This window comes from Oryctolagus cuniculus, chromosome 4, assembly GCF_051225735.1.
Source record: "Oryctolagus cuniculus isolate XC-2025 breed Fujian yellow rabbit chromosome 4, ASM5122573v1, whole genome shotgun sequence".
NCBI classification, from domain to species: Eukaryota; Metazoa; Chordata; class Mammalia; order Lagomorpha; family Leporidae; genus Oryctolagus; species Oryctolagus cuniculus.
Genome location: NC_142870.1, coordinates 90,902,373 through 90,924,698, shown reverse-complemented (window position 1 = coordinate 90,924,698; position 22,326 = coordinate 90,902,373). Strand labels below are relative to the sequence as shown.

Below are 22,326 nucleotides of genomic sequence, written 5' to 3'. Positions count from 1 at the left end.
TATTATATATGTAGTATATATATATATATATTATATATATATTATCTGTAAACAGTGACTGACTTTCTCCTTTACAATTTGGATGCCCTTTATTTCTATTGCCTAATTACTATAGCTAAGGAATGAAAAGTGAGTATCCTTGTTTTGTTCCAGATCTTAGAGAAAGCTGTCAGCTTTTCGCCGTTCAGTATATTAGCTGTTGGCTGGTCAAATATGGACTGTTATGTGGAGAGATGTTCCTTCTATATCTGATTTGGTCACAGTGTTTCTCATGAAGCAGTTTGAACTTTGTCAAATGTCTTTCCTGCATCTATTGAGATGATCATACGCTTTTTGTCCTTCATTCACTGGGGTATGTTATATTTGTTAATTTTGAATATGTTGAACCATTCTTGCATCTCTGAGATGAATTCCACATGATCATGGTAAATGATCTTTTTAATGTGCTATTGGATTCAATTTGCTATTTGTTGAAGATTTTTGTATCTACATTCATCAAGGATATTAGCCTCTGGCTTTCCTTTTTGTTGTGCTCTTTTCTAGTTTTAGTATAAGGTAATGCTGGCCTCATAGAGTGGAGAAACCAAGTTAAAACCCGTTTTGTTCCTGAAAGGAACAAAAGAAGAAAGAATCTATATGGAGAGGAAATTGCCAACTACTATATAGATTCCTTAACTCATAAAAGGACAACTAGTTCTTCCAAAACTTATATTTATTGAAAGTAGTCCTTAGAGGGTAACTGTGCCTGGTTTTGGAGAAAGGAGAAAGACAGAGAAAGAAGGGAACAGGATAAAGGGTATTAGTATAAACTTTAAAATCATGCAAAATAGGGTTCAAAATTTGGTTCTTCCTTCCATTAACTGGTTTACCTTAAGTGAGTTACTGAGTCTATCTCAATTTTGGGTTTCTTGTTTGCAAGAATCTATTGGACTCTTCCCTTAGGAAGGTGGTAGAACGTAAAGATAAAATCGATGTAAGCATTTCAGCTGGTTTTAGCGAATAGTATCTACTAAGTTAATGGTTTTTATTATCAAGTTTCATTGCTCCTAGTGATGTGATGCTTACTTACCATACAAAGCAAGTCATCACATCTTTGAATAGTTAGAAGTTCCCTTCCTAAAATTTCTAAACCCTGTCCCTACTTCTAAATTCTTGAACTTGGAAATAAAATGAACTTGGAAAAAAAATGGAGAGAGGGAGGGAGAGAGGGGTATGCAAGGAGAAAGAGGGGAAAGAAGGTCAATTCTTGTCTATATGGCTTGGGCGGGGGGGGAGTGTATTTTGTAAGGAATCCTGACAAATCCCTTCAATGTTTTCTTCCTTTGGGTGGCTCTTCCCAGTCCTGGAACGATTCTTCATTAACATAGAGAGCCCTCTGTATCATGGTACTGCGCTCACTCGCCCCTGTGGAGGAATGTGAGTCTGAAAATCAGATGCTGTCACTGAGGTATGGCCTTGCCAGTGGAGTGCAGTGTCACTTTTCATCCGGACACAGGTGCCACAAAACAGCTGAAGCCCAAGAACTTTGATCCCTTCTCTCTAATACCCATTTTGCCAGCGTGGACCTTTGTAACAGAGTAGCTGCAGAAGGAACGGTGCCTTGTTTTTCTCTTGTTCATAGGGAAGTATTTGTAAGGCATGGTGCATTTAGAAGGAATATTTTGCATGCTTCCTTTACCCTGGGAGGATTATAAAGTTTGTCTTGCTCTGTTTGCCAAATATGAGTCCCTGAAAGAAGAAAAAGGAAGGAAAGGAATTCCTAAAAGGTGCTTTAAATGATTTATATCTGATAGCAAATGTTGCTTTAAGCAAAATATGGAAAATAATGTTTCTAACCCTTAGGAAAAAATTAAATACTAAACCTTTCTTTATATCTGCCCATGTTTCTCAAGACTTGGGTTTCAGATTTTCTAAGCTTTAACAAAGAAATAAAGCTATATTATTTCTAAGATTTATTTTCTTTTTGACATTATAGATGTGTCCCACCCTGCAAAGAGAATATTTTTTCACAGTATCAGAGGTTTGTTGATAGGTAGAAATATTATTAGAGAATTGAGATGGCATTATGCTGTTATCGTTTTAGTAGTTCACCAGTGGCATACTGTTGAATTTTCCTCCATTCTCCTTCAGCATTACCCAAGGGAGGGGTCAGGGTTGTTTAGAATCTTAGTTGGTCACCTGGAGCAGTGATACCATAAACAGAACCATAAGTAAGGTTCTATATATTGAGACAATTCTGAGTGCTGGTGCATGATCAAGAACTCTACAAGTGAACCCTTGGTGAGGAGCAGGAGAACTGATTGGATTTGTAAAATAATTATTAGTACGCAAAGTAAGGTAAGCTCCTGTGGTCCTCCCTGATCATCTGTGGATGAGGTAATACAGAGTTTTTATGGTCTTCATTTTATTAGTGAAACAACCAAGGCCCAGAGAAGTGAGGTCGCCCATAGAGATGAGGCTGTTCAGGATAACTTACCGGTGGTAAGCTGGTGTTGTGTGGGACAAGTCTTCAAAACTGCTGTTGGTTGTCACGCTTAGGTACAGAAGGGGAAGGTGCCCAGAATCAGAGTGTTACCAGGTCTGAAATGTTTCTTAGAAGCCATCTCACCTGATGCCCCATTTTATAGGAAAAGGCCAAAAGTTTCTGAGCAGAAACAAAACATAGTTCACAATGTATCACATTGTGCTGAGGCTTATATACCTAAACCCAGCCAACCATCAGGAAGCTATAAAAGCACTGAACATAGTCCTTGGAATCATCGCAACCTCAGTGCAAATTTCATTTGCACTTCCTGGGCCTTTGAGTTGAGCTAGGTCATTTCCCCTTCCTGAGCCTCACCATACATAATATGCGCCAAGCAGAGTGCTGGCACTTATTAAGCAGGGTAACATGTCACTATGTGGCCCATGGCCGAATGCTTGGCCCCTAACTTTCAACTAATATTTACTTCCTTTCGTCCACTCACTCATCCTCTTACACACTCGGGACTACAGTTTTGGGCTATTCACTTCTACTCTGGATTTCACTGTGCCCACTCACTCACAGAAGAGCATGGACACGAGCACAGTGTGTGCCCCACCCTCCAGTCCCCACTGCTGTGCCTCGTGGTCTATGCTGTGTGGGACATCGCCTCCTTGGGTGTACTGAGTATTTGCTCTATCAGGAAACCTGGCTTGATCTGGGAAGGGGTTTCTGCTGGGGTGTCTGGTGGAAAGTGCCTGCTTCATTGGAAGATAGGGTTTTATGAATGGATCTTTCTTTAATAACAAAATATTTGCCAGGAGGAGCTGTAAACAGAAGACCTGATTCACTTGCTCCTTTTCTCTTGCCCTCTCTTGAGTTTTGTTTGATTTAGTGTGTTTACACCCGAGGACATAGCTGGTACTGATGTCCTTCTCAGGGTTAGAGAAATCTTTTCCCACCATTCCCCAGGTTTCCCCTTGAACTCTTTTGAGAAACAATAAAAAGGGTGTGGGTGTGAGACAGGGAGAGCATTCACAGTCATTACGGGGACCTCAGAACAAGCATCACCTCCATCCTGTCCACTCTGGTTTAATGCAGACCATCTGAGCACCCGAACTGACCTCAAGCACATTCCTTCCAGAGAAGAGTCACTGCGGGCCAGTTCCCTAATATGTCACTGCTGTCCTGACCTGATCTTTCTCTGCTCTACCCTGGCTCCCCCCCCCCCCAACCCTGACATATGTTTCCTTTCTCAGAAAGTGTCCCTGTGTTATGATGAAAGATTAGGCAGCACCAGGAACACAGGATTGTGTGCTATGGCCAGTATGTTGGGCCTGTGGTCAATAATATGACTTCAGTTAAATCGTTTGGTCTTACCAAGACTCAATGGTTTGATTTTTAAATCTGGAATAATTCTATCAGATCTTTTCCTTCTGCTGTTGTGAGATTCAAAGGTTAGAGTCAATGGACAAAAAGTGCTTTGTAGGAAACGGAGTACTATACGAGTATAAATAAGACAATGTTACTGACCCTTCTTCATGTTCCATTAATAAATTCACACTCTGTATTATAGTGACAGCTGATCTGATCACAGGGTATAGGTGACTTTAGATGGAACTCTACCTAAGCATTACTTGGAAAAACTGAGCTAGCTCTAAGTGCAGGCTTTGGAGGCTACACAAAGGGTAGTGAGTTCTTTCTACAATGGCACAGATTCTCAAAGGACTATGCCTTATTCCTACTCTATAGATGGTGAGCTCAGGTCCATAGGAATCCAATTGAACTCACGGAGTTTTACATAATTCTAAATTAGGATGAGACATTAGATCCTAGTTGATGTTCACGACAGCCTTATGCTTTCCCATTGCAGACCACAAATACCCATCAAGGAACATTGAGGGGAAACCATGGCTTTTCTCATGGCCTGAAATCCACTCCCATCCAGATTCTAGCTTTGTGTGTTGCCACGAAGGCCCTGCCTTCTGTCCTGGTCTTCCCTCGTCCTCCATTCCTTCTTTTGCTTTCTACAGTCCTCACACTTCTTGAATAATTTTCTGCACAGTATCCTTATTTTAAATAAATGGTACTCTCACTTGGATATTTGTTTCCAGTATTCCTGAGCGGGCGAAATATCTCTAGTTTTGTGTTGATTCTGGTGCTCATGCACCAAGAAAATTTCCACTTGAGGTGGACCTGGCACTGGAGGTTTATTTTTTCCCCTTTCTATTTTATTGTTGGCCAGTTTGGGCCAGCACGTTGCTAGGTTGTGTTGGTTTCTTAGCTCTCGTAACCAAGCTAAGACGCACATGTCAAAAAATATGTTTTCCTCCTCACTAAAAAGGTCTTCCCTCTTTTCTGTAATTCTTCCAGAGGGGAAAACAGTGTTTGCTTGATTCTAATTCTGGCATGCGAATTGTTTGCTACAAAATGTTTTTTAATACTGTGTTATCTTGTCAAAGTACTATTGTCATTGTCATTTTCAGTTTAATAGCAAGAATATTCTGTTTGTACCAAGGTTATCCCATATTTTAAGTAAACACAACAAAGGAAATTTCAGATGCAAAAAAATGATACTGAGAAGGTAATTAATTTTATATATTTCAAAATCCTAAAGTTAAAATCCTAAAGCATCATGCATTTACATTGTACATTTACAGGTGAAGAATGACCATTATTGTTACATTGCAACTACTCAAGAGAAAAAGTGTATCATCCTCAGAGACAGAGGTGAGGGCTGTGTGCCAGGGTGGCCTGCAGGTTTGGGAGGCCAGCCCTGGAGCTATGATTTAGTGGTTCTTTAGCTTCTGCAGTTGCAACAACGACAGTACTCATGTCAACCTCCCCAAAGAGTCTGACCTTGACCACCATAGACTCAGAGCTCCACAGTGAAACCCAGCTCCCTGCGGGAAGTGAGAAGCACATATGAAATTGTGAGCTACATAAAGGCCATCTTTGTAGTTCAGAGGTGATAGCAAAATTCTTCCATTCCTCTGTCAGGTATCCTAAATCCTTCATCTTCAAATAGTTATGGAAGTTTGCACTTTATCAAGCCTTGAAATGAGCCATAGAAGAAATGAACTAGAATCTGACACAAAGAAAGATAGAGATGAATCAACCATGATTCCCGAGTCAGCTGCGATTTCAGTCTTTGAACAGTAGAGACGGTGTGTAAATAACTCATCCCTAAATTAGGGATCATAACAAACAGGGTATCAGGGGAGCACATTGAAGGCTTTGATGAATTCTTCCTGAGGGAATTTGCCTCAGCCATAGGAAACATTTATTAATTAGAACTCTACCTTGCTTTGTTTCTTTATCACTTTGTAATAGTTACACCTTACATCTATCTATCAAGAGTTCCCATCTAATGTTTCAGATTAGCATAGATTCCTCACTTGATAAAACAGACTTTCTAGTGCTTTGCATCCATCCATCCTTTCTACAAACACTGGTGCCCCCTATATGACAGAAATTTTGCTACATTCTCAATATAGAATCCACTTAGACAGTAATATGTAATTTAACAATGGAGACAAAAACAGCTGAGAAGATATTATAGACTCACTGAAAAATTAAAGAACAATGCCATAGGGAGTTGTGGAAGGTGATGTCATTATTTTCATAAACTCGGGCAGTCCGTGCTGAGTATGATGCCTGTGAGCTAAAATGACATCTACTCATTATGTATTCCATAGTATCTAATGTGGGTTCGTTCTATGTGAGACACAGCAAGCAGAAAGTGCAGAAGTATCATCTGTTATCATGAGCTGCTATTTCTAACCTTGAGTGTTTCTCCTTGTGATTGGACCTATGCTTGCACCTTCCTATCACCACTACAGGTTGTACACATTGGCCCTAATACTTATCTTTTCTGTTATCTTTGGTCTTTGTAATTGGGCTTCAGTGGACATATACTAAGTGCCATCAGAAGATGAGAGATTAAAAATTAAGATGCACATCATTTTCATAATGGTTAAGTGGTTTAAACTTAAAATTCATTCATCAGAGCAATAATGTGTTTGGTGCTTACATTTTACATTACCTGATTGAATTGCAGTCATTAGAAATAGGAGAAAAGAAGACTTGTGTTTTATGTCAAGAACAAAAGTCATCGGCCAGCGCCGTGGCTCACTAGGCTAATCCTCTGCCTGTGGCGCTGGCACCCCAGGTTCTAGGCCCGGTTGGGGTGCCGGATTCTGTCCCAGTTGCTCCTCTTCCAGTCCAGCTCTCTGCTGTGGCCCAGGAAGGCAGTGGAGGATGGCCCAAGTGCTTGTGCCCCTACACCTGCATGGGAGACCAGGAGGAAGCACGTGGCTCCTGGCTTCCGATCGGCACAGCACGCCGGCCATAGCAGCCATTTGTAGGGTGAACCAACCAACAGAAAAGGAAGACCTTTCTCTCTCTCTCTCTCTCTCTCTCTCTCTCTCTCTGTCTAACTGTGCCTGTCAAAAAAAAAAAAAAGTCATCAAACTATGACCCATAGGACAAATCCTCCTACTCAAAAAAAAAAAAAAAAATCCTCCTACTACTGTATGTGTAGTTTTTTTTTAACCCAGGCATCTCCATTTATTTGTTTTGTCTATAAGCAATTTCTCTCTACATGACAAAGTTGAGTAGTTTTAAGAGAGACAAAATAGCCCACAAACTCTACATTATTAACTATAAATCTCTTCGTGGAACATGTTTGCCCATTTATAGTAACTTATTAGTACCTGAAAGGGAACAAAGAAAAATAATCCTAGTTTTCTGAGCCATATTTTTTAATGTATGCAATGTGTAGTTCTGAAACCCCGAAATCAATAAAATTCAGAAAAATTAACAAGTAAAAGATGAAAAACAAAGCAAATAAAGAAGGGAAAACCTGAGCTGAGAGGTGATGAACAGGAAATTCATGGAATATAATTCTCCCTCTTCTTCACCCAGCTTATTCTGAGAATGTTATATGCTTCAGGAATTTCAGACAAATACAGCACAATCTGCCTTCTAGGAGATCTTAGTCTGTTAGTGGAAATGGACATGCAAATTAGCAAATGCTCCTTCCTGTCATAGATGTGACAAGGGAGGTAGACTAAGAGGTAGAGAGAATACAGCAGCAGGAGTGTTTTGGCTTCTTGGAATTCTGGGAATGACACCATAGTGGAGTTGAAATTCACCCTTGGTCTGAAAGTATGCAACTTGATAGATGGGCAAGGGCAGAACTAAATATTTTCTTTCTGGAAGCTTCAACTGTATCTTGAAATAAATATGTCTGATAACAGCATCACAATTTACAAAATGCAGCTCATCTATTTTCTGGTTTTTACTGTCAAGATTAGTTGTAATCATTATCTCCATTTTATTAAGAAAAAAAGGCTTATTCAGGGCAATTAAGTTATTTGCTGAAGGTCCTACTGCTTGTACACAGTAAAACTAACCTGATCCTACTTCTTACTCCAAAACCACAGGACTGTCCCCTTGAGTCAAACTTCCCTGGCCTACGTCTACAAATATTCCCTGAAACTTGTAATGGGTCTGAAATACAGGAGAAAAGGGCCTTTGACGTTGCCTGCACTAGAGTAACCTCTCTGCTTTCAGACATTAGGAAGATCTGTTTTTCTTTTTGCCCCTGACATTACTGCTGATAGTTGATGTAATACTGATCAGGACTTCTGTACTTTCCCCTTATACACATATGGCTGCCTTCATTACATGGTGACAGGACTCCCTTACTCCCAAAGTTCCCTGGAGATTCCTTTACCATCTGCCATCTTTTTCATGTCTTGTTGTTGATACCAGTCAATAGACCCTCGACCACCAGGTGTGTTCCCCCTGTTATTAGCAGAGTTTAGGTCAGAAGGAGGTAACTCTATTTAAATGCCAACATCTCCTGGTATTTGAAATAGCAAAAAGGGGCTTCAAATTCCAGTACTCACGGTGGTAACCATATAGGTCTGCAAGCAGCCTGCTCACTACCCTTACCTGATGCTTCTTCCACCTGCTCCATCATTTTGAATCCCTAGACCTACATGTTGAAGTTCTCTACTCTGCCAAACCTCAGTTTTTCACCTTATTCTCTATCATGAGCCATGGATGCTTCTCACAGTGTTTGGAAACACATCTCTCTTCCTATTTCTCCTCCTGCAGCTGGAGGAGGGGCTGATCCTCCAGCTGAAACTTGTCTCAACAAGAATGATCTTTAGAAAATGAGTTGGAGATTTCTGTATATACTTGCTTAACAAGAAGTAATAAAGCTTAGAAATTAGGGGTGGGCTCTGGAATCAGATGCCAGGATTCTGATCTTGCCGTTTCTCTTAATAGCTCTAGACCTCTGCTGACCTCTCTCAGCATCATCTAGCCAAAGGGTTATCAGAGGACATTCTTTGTTGGACTTTTGTAATCATTCAGTGAACACATAGAAAGCTCTTACAGTAGTTCCTAGCAGTGCAAGATATAGTCATTATTACTTTCCTCTTGTACTTGAACTTGTTTTAACATGTCTGTATTTGGTGTCTAGAATGTATGATTAATATAATTATGGGATTAATAGAATTCTTGGATTAGCCTGTGAGCCTAACGTTCATATACAGCACTGTTTTCATTAGAGAATGAGTTTCTGACTTCCAAATGGATCAGTTACAAAGAAAATTTTGGGTTGAAGTCACTCATCTACAAGAGATGGTCCAGAGTGGAGTAGGAGACTAGTGGTGAAAGGTAATTGAAAGCCTGCACAAATGTTTTTACTAAATACAATGTACTTTTGGGTTTGTATTCAGGCATTTCTAATGCACTTGCTCCAATGAAGCCAATGAAGGTCATATATGTGCCCTTAGTCACTATGTTTATGAGGTCAATTTATTTCTTTTCTTGGCTTTTGCATCTTTTCATTTTTATCCTGTTTCTTCATTTATTAAATAAGAAATGAGAGATTGGAAGGCATCTGCTTATGGGTCTTAGATGTGAACCTAACAAATCTTTCATGTGTTTTGCTGTCATGTCTCTCCTCAGGCTTGTTAGCAAGAGCTCAGTTAGTGATCTGCCACCTTTGTCATTGCTTGGTGGTAGAAAGGGGTGAGATAAACGTGCCAGCATGCTCTCTTCTGTGAGCTCAGTCGTAATGGAGTGGATTCATTGCTTCCCTTTTATAATGTCCATGGCCCCTCTTTTGTATTTACAAAATAGAAGTATGAAAGATTTCCTGAGGACCCCATCATTGCCTGGAAGTAGGCAAACTACTATGGTTTATGCAAACGCAAATCCAAAACTTTGCACCATACACAAATAGGTATAGAAAGCAGAGTGTATTAAGTGTCATGAGAAGGAACGATGTGCTTGCGGAATTAAGTGGGCATGCAGAAGGAAAGTGAGGTTGATTAGGTCCTGACAACTGAGCTTTGGCAGTCAATACTCCTAATAGGGAGTATTAGCAAAGAGCATTCCTGGTAAGAGAAATACATGAGTAAAGTTAGAGGGGTGGAGAGTTCCACAGATTAAATCTGTGTTTAATAGAATGCCTTTAAAAGGGTCCATTTTACTAATTTACTCACTCAACAAAACCTTTAAAATATAGATGATTAAATACTTTCCTCTCAAACTGTGTGTGTGTGTGTGTGTGTGTGTGTACACATACACTCCATGTGTCTCCACAAATCAATGACAATCTCAAATGGAGCAATTTTCCACAATTTTCTCCAAATAACTGTGTTCTTAAGCAACACATTCAGCAAAATGATGAAGTCTATCAATATTTCTCAGTCCTGCTGTGTTTTTGCATGATTCCCAATAGCTTAGTCATTCTCTTCCTGGATAAATAGTTGAAATTTGCAGATTTTATATCTGCAAGTTCAAGGATCCCTTAATAGATACATTCCATATAGCTCCAGCCTGAGGTACCCTTAGTGAATCAGGAATTGGGAAGTCAGTATCACCTTGGTTACACTCAGCAGAGAGGAAGCAATCGTGATTGTACTGATAGAAGAGACAAATCAAATAGTTTGGACCAGGAATTTCTTGGGGTTGGGTCAACATCCTGTAGCAGAGGAATTGCATGACTCACATAACTGATAAGAAAAATATATGTGTATGTAAAGTGTTACAAGTTGTTAATCACATGAAGATATATATGTTAAATACATTATACAGAAAGAGATCTCCTTGGAAAGTCAAGTATGAACAGTGATGTGTTCTTAGCCTCATATTGTTTTGCCATGAATGGTACAAGTCCTTTAGCCTTAACTGATCTGTTTGCTTGTTATAATCACCTGAATATCAGTGTGGGTCTAATGTTATTCTATTAACTACAAAATAAGATGGTACACAGAAGAAAGATGCTATTCCTTGCAGCACCTAGAAAACAGCCCCCAGTTTGGTTAATAAATGCTACCAGGTAGGAAGTAAAGGAATAAACATCAGAAAAGTATAGAATGATTCTGGTAGGCTTCAAGAAAGAAATGAAGCATAAGGTAGATGTGAAAAAATGAGTAAGATAAAATTCAGACAGAATTAGGAAACTTAATCAATATCACTATATGATAATCATGGGTAGAAGGTACATTGAAGCAGCATAGATTGACAGGAAACTCAAAATATAGTTCTCGGGGCTGGCCCTATGGTGTAGCGAGTAAAGTTGCCAGCTGCAGTGCCAGCATCTCACATAGGCACTGGTTTGAGTGCCGACTGCTCCACTTCTGATCCAGCTCTCTGCTATGGCCTAACAAAGCAGTAGAAGGTGGCCCAAGTCCTTGGTCCCATGCATCCATGCAGAGGACCCAAAAGAAGCTCTTAGCTCCTGGCTTCGGATCTACCCAACTCTAGCTGTTGTGGCCATCTGGGGAGTGAACCAGTGGATGGAAGACTTTTCTTTCTTTCTTTCTTTCTTCCTTCCTTCCTTCCTTCCTTCCTTCCTTCCTCTCTGCCTCTGCCTCTGCCTCTGCCTCCCTGTAACTCTGCCTTTTAAATAAGTAAATCTTTAAAAAATATAATTCCCTGACAGAAGATTCCGTTGGAGTTAAAAACCACAAGATTGCCTTCCCTGGAAAGGCTGCAAAGCTGCAGTGAGGATTCAGTCATCAGATGAAGCAGAGCATGCAGCTAGAATAGATCACCGTGGAGGTTGTTTCCAACTGTGAGATTATAGAATTCCAGTAACTGGAATGTACTCTTAACAAAGTATGAGGACAGAGATCTTCCAAGGATTTAAGACAATCCAGCCATCTACAAATTTGTTTTAATTACATAATCCTGACATTATTTTGAACTTTATGTCAAAAGTTACTATGGATCCAGTGCTATGGCGTATGGGGTAAAGCTACCACCTGTGATGCTGGCATCCCATATGGGCATTGGTTTGAGTCCCGGCTGCTCCACTTCCAACCCATGTCATTGATAATAGCCTGGGAAAAGCAGAAAAAGATGGCCCAAGTGCTTGGGCCCCTGCCTCCCACACAAGAGAACCGATGAAGCTCCTGGCTTCTGGCTTTGGTCTGACTCAGCCCTGGCCATTGAAGCCTTCTGGGGAGTGAACCAGTGGATGAAAGATCTCTATCACTCCCTTTCTCTCTCTCTCTAACTCTGACTTTCAAATAAATAAATAAATATTTTTTTAAAAAGTTAGTATTTCCAGCTTTTATTTTTTATTTCTTAAATTTTTATTCATGTAAAGGGTCCAAATTTTGTATATACAGTTTTAATAGCATTATGATACTTCCCACCATACACTCCCTCACTCACTAATTCACACCCTACCTCCTCTTTGTTTTCTTAGTTTTCTTTTTTATAAAAAATATTTTTTGAAAGACAGGGACAGACCTTTTATCCACTGGTTCACTCACCAGATGTTATTTTATTTTTTGCAATGATGTACTTTCAATTTACTTTATAGTATCAAGCTTAACCCTCCACTAAGTAAATAATTCTATGTGTAGTAAGTAGAAAAAATACTGTTCTTCCATAGTATACACTAGGGCTGTAAACAATAATCAAATCTCACTAAAAATTTCAATTTCACTTATATACATTACTTTTTTTGTACTCTGTATATTAGTTACAACAAATCAGGGAAAACATATGATATTTGTCTCTTTGTGACTGGCTTATTTCACTAAGCATAATGGTCTTCAGTTGCATCCATTTTGTTAAAGAATTCCATTCTTTTTATGGCTGAGTAGTAGTTCATTGTATATCTACCACAATTTCTTCATTCAGTCAGTAGTTGATGGACATCTGTGTTGATGCCATATCTTAGCTATTGTGAGTTCACCTGCTATAAACATGTGGGTATAAATAACTCTTTCACATGCTGATTTCATTTTCTTTGGGTAAATTTCTAGGAGTGGAATAACCAGGTCATATGATAGATCTATTTTGAAATTTCTGAGGAATCTCCATATTGTGTTCCATACCGATTATACTAGTTACATTCCTACCAGCAGTGTATTTGGGTACCTTTTCCCCCCCACTTCCTTGCCAGCCTTTGTTATTTTTTGATTTTTGGAAAATAACCATTCTAACTGGGGTAAGGTGAAATCTTATTGTAGTTTTTATTTGCTTTTCCCTGATGGCTAGTGATCCTTAGCATCTTTCCTTGTGACTATTGGTCATTTGTATTTCATCCTTTGAAAAATACCTGTTCATATAGTAGCCCATTTGTTAAGTAGATTGATTGTTTTGTTGTTGAATTTCTTCAGCTCCTTATATGTTCTGGATATGAATCATTAATATTTAATCAGATTTACTATTTGCAAATATTTTCTTCCATTCTGTCAGATGTCTGTTTACTTTATTGAGTGTTTCCTTTCCTGTGCAGAAGCTTCTTGGCTTGATGCAATCCCATTTCTGTATTTTTTGCCTTTATTGCCTGTGCTTCTGGAGTCTTATCCAAGAAGTCTTTGCCTAGGCTAATGTCTTGCAGTTTTTCCTTTATGTCTTACTCTGATAATTTGATGGCTTCAGGTCTTAGATTTATATTCCTGGTCCATTGTGAGTTGATTTTTGTATATGGTGTAAGGTGGGGAACTTGATTCACATGTCCTCATACAGAGATCCAATATTTCAAATACCATTTATTGAAAAGACCGTCCTGTGTTTGATGCTTCTTCTTGCAAATAGCAAGCATTGAAAACCTAACATTTAGTAAACATTTTCATATTTAAGAAGACAACTTATGCCCAAGAGGACCCAGATACTGCCAGGCCTCAAAATGAGGATCCTGCAGTCAAGCCTGAATATCTCCTTCTACTTGCTGTGCCTGCAAATATTGGCTGCCTTCAAGCTCACAGTCTGTGCAGCAAGTTGGTTTCATTTCTTAAAGTTGATCTTCAGAGCCGTGAAGGAATAGCAAACTGTTTGAGATCTCAAATCAAAGAACAGATTGTGTAGACTCAAGAAAAGCAAACAAACAATTACATTTAAAAACAAAATGTTGGAAAAAAATCAGCAGCACCCTTTCAGCTCACCTGCCAAGACCTTTAATCTAAGCTTCTTCTTTTTGCCAAATTATAGCAAATGACATTTGGAAGTGTCTTCCTTCCAGTACTGAGAAGTGAGCCCTTTCTTCTGAGTGAATCTGGAGGTGTTCGGGAGACATTGCTCTTAATGTGACTCTCTCATTGGCTAGATCAAATTCAAAGCCCACTCATTTTCTCCATTTGGAAGGCAAGTTCTCTGAAAGCTTCCCTTTGAGGAAATCACTTGTATATTTATGTGAAGAATGCCACTGGGAGGTTCACGACAGCTTTGTGGAACCAAAGCAGAAGCAAGATGAGAGAAGAGACCTGCTCAGGATCACAGAACTTGTAAATTCTGAGCTGAGAATTCAATCCCAAGCTTTCCAATATCATTTACTCATTCTACTACATGATACTGCTTCTAGCTACCCACACATTCAATGGCTCTTGGAAAGGAGATTGTGTTTCCTCCTTTGAAGATAATACTTGATCCCTGCTTTCTCACAGGGCTTTCCAAGGAGAGTCCACACTGGCCCACTTCCATGGAATATTTTGCAAGTCTTTCTGTAGTCTATTAATTGCTGAATTGTTTGGGGGTTTTCTGTTTTTGTGTGAGGATATTATATTTGAACTCCATTATGTTATCCTTTTTCCCCTCCAATGCACACATTTCTCCTTAATACTGTAATGATGTAGACATTCCCAAGAGCTGTCAAGGTGTGTATTTCCAAAAGCAAAGAGCACAGGCATTTATTACAGTTTTACTTTGATTTGGATAAGAAACAATATGAAAAGGTGAAGAATTGTGTGACTGTCAGTACAACTGTAATTTCAAAAGCTGTGCCCTTGTATTGTTTGGCCTTCCTCAGTGTTAAAAATCATTGTAGTCTGGTTTAAATTTAGCTTTACCACTCATTTCCTTATATTTCATGTACTGTTGTTCATTCTGGTGCTGTCACTTTGTTACTCATTAATTTGTGTTTGAACAGCCTCCTATAGGTGTGGGTCAGGAAGGTGCTCCAGGGCCTGGGTACAATTCATGGACTTTTTTCTTAATGTTTCCAGGCCTTCTAGTATGCCTTCACAATGCCCTCATTTTGGATAATAAAAAAAAGTGTTCCTACACACACTAACCTATTATATTCATTCTGCTGCTTTTAAAAAGATCTGTCCTCTGTAGAAAAGGACTTATTTTTAAAATATTTATTTATTTATTTATTTGAAAGAGTTACAGAGAGGGAGAGGCAGAGGTAGATGTAGAGAGAGAGAGAGAGAGAAAAGTCTTCCATCTGCTGGTTCACTCCCCAAATGGTCACAACAGCCAAGGCTGGGTCAAGTTGAAGCCAGGAGTCAGGAGTTTCATCTGGGTCTCCCTCATGGGTACAGCGGCCCGATAATTGGGCCATTTTGCATTTCTTTCTCACACTCATCAACAGGGAGCTGGACTGGCACTCATATGGGATGCTTGCACTGCAGGTTTAACCCACTACGCCCATAAAAGGACTTTTTTAAAAAAAATTGTCAGTTAAACTCAAAAACACAATGTTTAAGACAACCTCACAGATTCCCCCAGAAGGAAATAATTTCTTCTTCTGCCTGCCTATATTGACTTTCTCTTGTAGTACTCTGCGAGTAGGTTCTAGAAGAGGAAAAGTAGCACTTAAAAAGACTTACATACAGTGGTTCAATTTAGATGTGTATGAACTTTAATATAGTACTTAACATTGAACTCCTGGTCTGCCCTGAGGTTATCTGATATATTTGTGTATTAACACAGTGACAATTGTGATGAATGGGTAACTGATGATTGTTTACACATATGAATACATGTTCCAAGTTTCTCAAGTTATTTTCCATATTTATTGAGTTATCTTCCACTAGTTTAACAAGCTCATGGGGCTAATCAGTGTTAACCAACTCTCCAACTTGACAAAAAGACACTGAGTTGCTACCTCTGGCATATTCACAGTTCCTTATTTTGAAAAAAATGTTTTCTGTCTTTGGATTCAATAATCTTAGACATCATATATGATTTAATAATCCGAAGGACATTGATATACCATCCATACATGGTTTTGAATTTCTGGAGCATCCTACACTCGGAGCATTCGCCCCTCTCATTGTGAAGTTAGGAAACGGACTTTCACTAGCGATTTCTTCAAGTTCCCCGAGTACTACAAAAAGCCCAACAATCTGCTCCTTTCTGTCAGCCTTGTTGCTGGCCTGGTGACCTGATGTTTTAGGTTGACTATGTTTGCCTTTGAGCCAAAACCCTTACATAACGATCCTCTAGGGGCCCATTTCCACATAACACTTAGTTTGAAAGTGGCAAGAGTGGATTTAGTGAAATAATGATGTAGTGACTTAGAGATTTTTAATGTCCTTTCAAGGGAAATACAAGGTGCTCTTAGTGACCACAAAGCTGGCAGCCTACCCTGCATCTCAGCTTCATGTTTCCAAATATAGTCTAGATGCCCAATAGGTGTTAACAAACAGTAGTGTATGTTGGTTGATTTCTTATGTATGAAATCTGTTAGATATTAGGGATAATTTTTTCTTCAGCAATACATTGGTTAGGTATGATTCATTTCTCTTTTACCCTGGGACTTAATGATCATTAAAAATAGGTGATTGGAGTTTGATTTAGTTCCTAAATTGTTATTATCAGAGTCAGAAGACCTAGACTCAGCCACTTTCTAGCAAGGCAGTCTTCAGATATCAGCATCTCTTTCCAGAACCTCAGTTTTCGATATACAAAATAGGAATAGTAGTCTTTGCCCTGGAGTCCTGGAATCATTTCTGTGTAACCATTGAGTAAGCTTTGGTTATCTGTGTATAGATTATAAGTTGATAAACAAAGGGGCAGTACTATATTAAATGATCTTTAATATAGTATTTTTCTATCCTTTTATTCAACAAATATTTCCTCTGTTGTTCTCAAAGTTAGATTTCTATAAAGTAACAGTCTGGCAGGCAACTAAGTGGGTTGGTAGCTTGAGGCTCCACCAGATCACAAAAGTGCTGCCAGAGTCTTCTTCCTCACAGATGACGCCAAATCCTTGCTCTGTCTTATGTCTTGACAGAGGGTCTTCTTACCAGATTTCTTATGTGGAACCCATTTCTCAGAGAACTATTTCATTAGTTTATTCAGATTTCACTTTATAGTATTGGTTTTTCTTGAGGATTGGCTCCTATACACACACACACACACTCACAGGCTGAGAACTGAAGGGGATTCTGCAATTACTTTAGCCTCTACTTTTAATCTTTATTATTCCTCATCACTCTTCCTTTCTTAAATAAATGATTTTCACTTTACATATAACAGACTTGAACTTATCCTGGACAACCTGAGTTAAGTCATCCAAAACATAGGGATGGAAGAATAAATGAAGTGGACAGCATGGCATGTGGCTCAACTCATAGATTTGTGCACTTGTCTGCCTTTTTTACTTTTCTTTGTTTACATTACATTATTATTGTTTCTGTCTCTGTCCCCATGAAGTGTAAAAATGGTTCTACAGCCAGCAGCCATAAGAAGGTTCTCACTTCTTGCCCCAGTTTTATTTCTCCTCAATGGATGCTTAATATTAAGTACATTCTTACCCATGCAATCATAAAACTGAAGATCTTTGGAGCCAATTATTTAAGGAAACTTCTTTCACCCAATCAGAAACAGAGCCATTCAGTAATAGGTAGATGCTTTGGAGTGTTTAGAGCATTGAGGTACCTACTGTATCAGTCTCATGCTCACACAACTTCTTTCACATAGGTATTTCATCCCATTTTATAGATGCAGAAGTTGACTAGTAGAAGGGTTGTAAAATGACTAGTAAAAATCAGAACCAAGAATCAAATCTGTAATTTCTGTCTTAAGAATCCCTCTTTCAACTATTTCAAGCACCAGTGCCAAGTATCACAGAATTTCTTGTCATTCCCACCGTGAAATAGGTAACTAAAGATGTGTGTTTATGTTTAGATAGACTTTAACAAGACTTTTAGCTTCAGAAGAAAAGGGTAGAAAATACAAGTGAATTCCCCACGTATCCCCATAAATGCGCAGGCTCCCTCTGCACCAGTATCTCTTATCAGAGTGGCATGTGTGTAACAATTGATTAACCTACATTAACACATCCTAATGTACCAAAGTCTGAGACTTACACAGAGTTCACTCTAGGTTTGGTTTATACATTCTGTGGGTTTTGACAAATGTGCGATGATATTTATGTGTCATTACACTATCATACAGAAAACTTCCACTGCCTTAAAAATTATCTGTGCTCTATTTATTTTTATACCCTCTAAACCCTGGAAACCACTGCACCTTCTGCTATCTTCATAGTTCTACTTTCTCCAGAATGTCCTATGGTTGAAATCACCTATTAGTAGCCTTTCTGAGAGAATTAGAGTTCCTGTTTAGCATTCTGGTTAGTATTTGGTTGTCATTGTCAGTGCTATCTCTGTTTGGGATTTTGATGATTCTAATAGGTATGTAGTAAGGTATTATTTAAAAAAATGATTTATTAATTTGAAAGGCAGAACATCAGAAAGTGAGTGAATGAGAGAGAGAGAGAGGTCTTCCATCCACTTGTTTACTCTCCAAATGACTGCAACAACCAGGGATGGGCCAGGCCAAATCCAGGAGCCAAGAACTCCATATAGGTCTCCCACATGGATGGCAAGGCCCAAGCACTTGGGCCAAATTATCCTCTGCCTTCTGAGTTTTAACCAACTATATGTTTGCTCAAATGTACTTTCCCCCATGTGTAGCATTATTGAAATGGCTTTAAAAGACTAACTTGAGAGGAGATAAGTTTTCTTAGAAAACTCCTTTTTTTCTGTCTTTCATGTAGTAGATAGCAGTCATGCTAGTATGCTAGTATGCTTAGTATTCTAATGTTTAGCAACTACTTAATCCTTTTTTGTAATTCCTAGGTAAAATATTTTTTGACAGGCAGAGTTAGTGAGAGAGAGAGAGAGAGAGACAGAGAGAAAGGTCTTCCTTTTCTGTTGGTTCACCCCCAAATGGTCGCTACAGCCGGCACACTGCGGCCATTCCGAAGCCAGGAGCCAGTTGCCTCCTCCTGGTCTCCCACGGGGGCGCAGGGCCCAAGCACTTGGGCCATCCTCCACTGCCTTCCCAGACCACAGCAGAGAGCTGGACTGGAAGAGGAGCAACCAGGACAGAATCCAGCGCCCCAACTGGAACTAGCACCCGGGGTGCCGGCACCGCAGGTGGAAGATTAGCCAAGTGAGCCACGGCGCCAGCCAAGTAAATTTTTCATTATTTATTGTAAAGGCAGGTGACAGAGATCTACCATCACAGGTTTTCACTCCAAGTGGCTGCAGCAGCCAGATCTGGGCCAGGCCAAAGACAGGATCCAGGAACTCCATGCTGGTCTCCCACATGAGGGGCCAGGTCCCAAGTTCTTGGGCCATCATCTGCTGCTTTCCCTACACATTAGCAGGAAGCTGAATCCGAAGTAGAGCAGCCAGAGCTCAAACTGGTGCTCATAGCGGAGGCAAGACATTCCAAGTGGTGGATTAACCCACTGCAGAACAAGACTGACCCTTAAGACTTTCATACATGTGCTTACATTATACCTGTCAGAGAAAAGTCAAGAAGGGAGAAGTTTTAGCTCGATAATGTCCTTGTGTAAAACATAAAAATATTTAAATAATTTCTTCACTTTTTGCACATGATACATATTATTTCTTCCAAAATTGTAATCCTCCTAGGAAGAGAGGATTAGTCTCATAGAATCTTTTTTTTAAAGAATTATTTTTTTACTTCTTTGAAAGAGTTACAGAGAGAGGTAGAGCCAGAGAGAGATCTTCCATTCTACTGCTTCACTCCCCAAATGACCGCAACAGCCAGAGCTGAGCTGATCAGAAGCCAGGAGCCAGGAGCCTCCTCTGGGTCTCCCACATGAATGCAGGGACCCAAGGACTTGGACTATCATCTACTGCCTTCCAAGGCCACAGTGGAGAGCTGGATCTGAAGAGGAGCAGCCGGGACTTCAGCCGGCGCCCATATGGGATGCTGGCGCTGCAGGCTGGGGCTTTAACCCACTGCCACAGTGCTGGCCCCAGTCTCATAGAATCTAAGAATGCCTCAGCAGGTAGTAAGCACTTCTGTAATGTTTCATGTTAGTTTTATTGGTCCTGATGTGATATGGCATCATTGACCCTTCTATCTTTATTTTATGGGCTTAAATGCCACAGTCATTAAGAATTGAGGGAGCCAGAGGGTCATAAGTACCATGCTTTTTGGGGTTTCTTTCCTCTCATTTCCTGCACTTAGAAATCCTGCTGGTGATGCTGAGTGACAAATTAATATTTAATTTATGTTTGTTTTTATTTTTGAGGAAAACCCAGCTAACAGAGGAAACTACTATGAAAATTTCATTTAAAAGAATGGAAAGAATTATGCTTAGGGAAATAAGCCAGTCCCCAAAAGACAAATTCCATGTTTTCCCTGATCTGTGCTAACTAAGAGAGTACAAAAAACATAACATAGAGGAGTGAAATTGACATTTTGAGCTTTGATGAGTGTTTACAGCCCTTGTCTCTTTCGTTGAGGAACAGCGTTTTTTCTTTTTTCTTTTTTTTTTTTTATTTTATTTTTGATAGGCAGAGTGGACAGTGAGAGAGAGAGACAGAGAGAGAAAGGTCTTCCTTTGCCGTTGGTTCACCCTCCAATGACCGCCGCTGCAGCCGGCGCACCGCGCTGATCCGATGGCAGGAGCCAGGATCCAGGTGCTTTTCCTGGTCTCCCATGGGGTGCAGGGCCCAAGCACCTGGGCCATCCTCCACTGCACTCCCTGGCCATAGCAGAGAGCTGGCCTGGAAGAGGGGCAACCGGGACAGAATCCGGTGCCCCGACCGGGACTAGAACCCGGTGTGCCGGCGCCGCAAGGTGGAGGATTAGCCTATTGAGCCACGGCGCCGGCTAGCGTTTTTTCTTCATACTATTTGTTGAACTCATCAATTTGGGCAGTGTTAATTTTATGAATATAAAATAAAATATAAAAAATATAAAATAAACAAAGTAGATAACTGTAAAAATTGAGAGTAAAGAGGAGGAAGGGTGGGAGCATGGGTGGGAGGGAGGGTAGGGTGCAAAGTATCACTATGCTCCTAAATCTGTATACATGAAATACACAAAATTTGTATACCTTAAATAAAATTTTTTAAACAAAAGATTAAGATAAGGGGACTTCAAAAAGTTTATTGAAAAATGAAATGAAAAGATAATTTTATTCTGATACAAAGAAATTTTGAAATACATAAATGTATTTTCAGAGTATGCATTTTCTATGATATTTTGAAGAACCCTCATTGTATTATAGCTGTTAATAATCCCACATCTTATTAAATACCCTACACTTAATCACATAAAGATCTTCTTTTTTTTTTTTTTTTTTTTTTTTTTTGACAGGCAGAGTGGATAGTGAGAGAGAGAGACAGAGAGAGAAAGGTCTTCCTTTTGCCGTTGGTTCACCCTCCAATGGCCGCCGCTGCAGCCGGCGCACCGCGCTGATCCGATGGCAGGAGCCAGGATCCAGGTGCTTTTCCTGGTCTCCCATGGGGTGCAGGGCCCAAGCACCTGGGCCATCCTCCACTGCACTCCCTGGCCATAGCAGAGAGCTGGCCTGGAAGAGGGGCAACCGGGACAGAATCCGGCGCCCCGACCGGGACTAGAACCCGGTGTGCCGGCGCCGCAAGGTGGAGGATTAGCCTATTGAGCCACGGCGCCGGCCCTAAAGATCTTCTTATAAGCTTTCCCCTGCTGCCTTCTTTAGCTAGACCCGCACAATGCAGAAATAAGAAAGCTATTGGAGAGTGGATGACTCAAAGTATCACCTATATCTAATTTGTCTGTTTGCAGTGCATACATCCCTGAATTTCTCAAAGACATGTAACTTTCAAGACATGTTTAAATATGTAAATAATATTATAAATCCCCTGATGAATTGCAGATGCAGCACATTATTCTAGGTGTCTGAGCAGTGCTAAGAAATGTGTAGAGTCCCTGCTGTATTACCCATGTCGCATGTTACATTAATAAACATCACTCAACTTGCAAGGATATTGTGTTAAGCTGAATTTAATGAACTTGTGAACTGAACAGAATGCATCTAATTGACAAAGTGTCACCAAACAGAACAGAAGACAGTACAAGTTCCCTGAAAAAAAAAAAAAAAACTTTAAAAGAAGACAGATGAGGGAAGAGAGAGCCCCATGACAAACTGTGGGAGGTGGGTTGGAATCACTGGAAGGCATCTCTAAATGAACATGAACCTGTGCAGTGATCTGTAAGTGTGTGAGTGCGCATGATCGGTTCCCGTGCAGGCATCTCTGATCTGATTAAAAGGCCTGTTGTGTCTAGCGTTTAGAATTTCCATTGCTTTAATTGCAGTACACACATTCAAGGGCTGG

General features: G+C 39.9%; 1 protein-coding gene and 1 long non-coding RNA gene across 37 annotated transcripts in view; one reads left to right on the top strand and one right to left on the bottom strand.

Annotated features, from left to right (window-relative positions):
- LPP (LIM domain containing preferred translocation partner in lipoma) overlaps positions 1–22,326 on the top strand; it is a 736,836-nt gene that overhangs the window by 471,951 nt on the left and 242,559 nt on the right. The window lies entirely within an intron of this gene.
- LOC149127040 (uncharacterized) overlaps positions 1–22,326 on the bottom strand; it is a 74,509-nt gene that overhangs the window by 30,167 nt on the left and 22,016 nt on the right. The window lies entirely within an intron of this gene.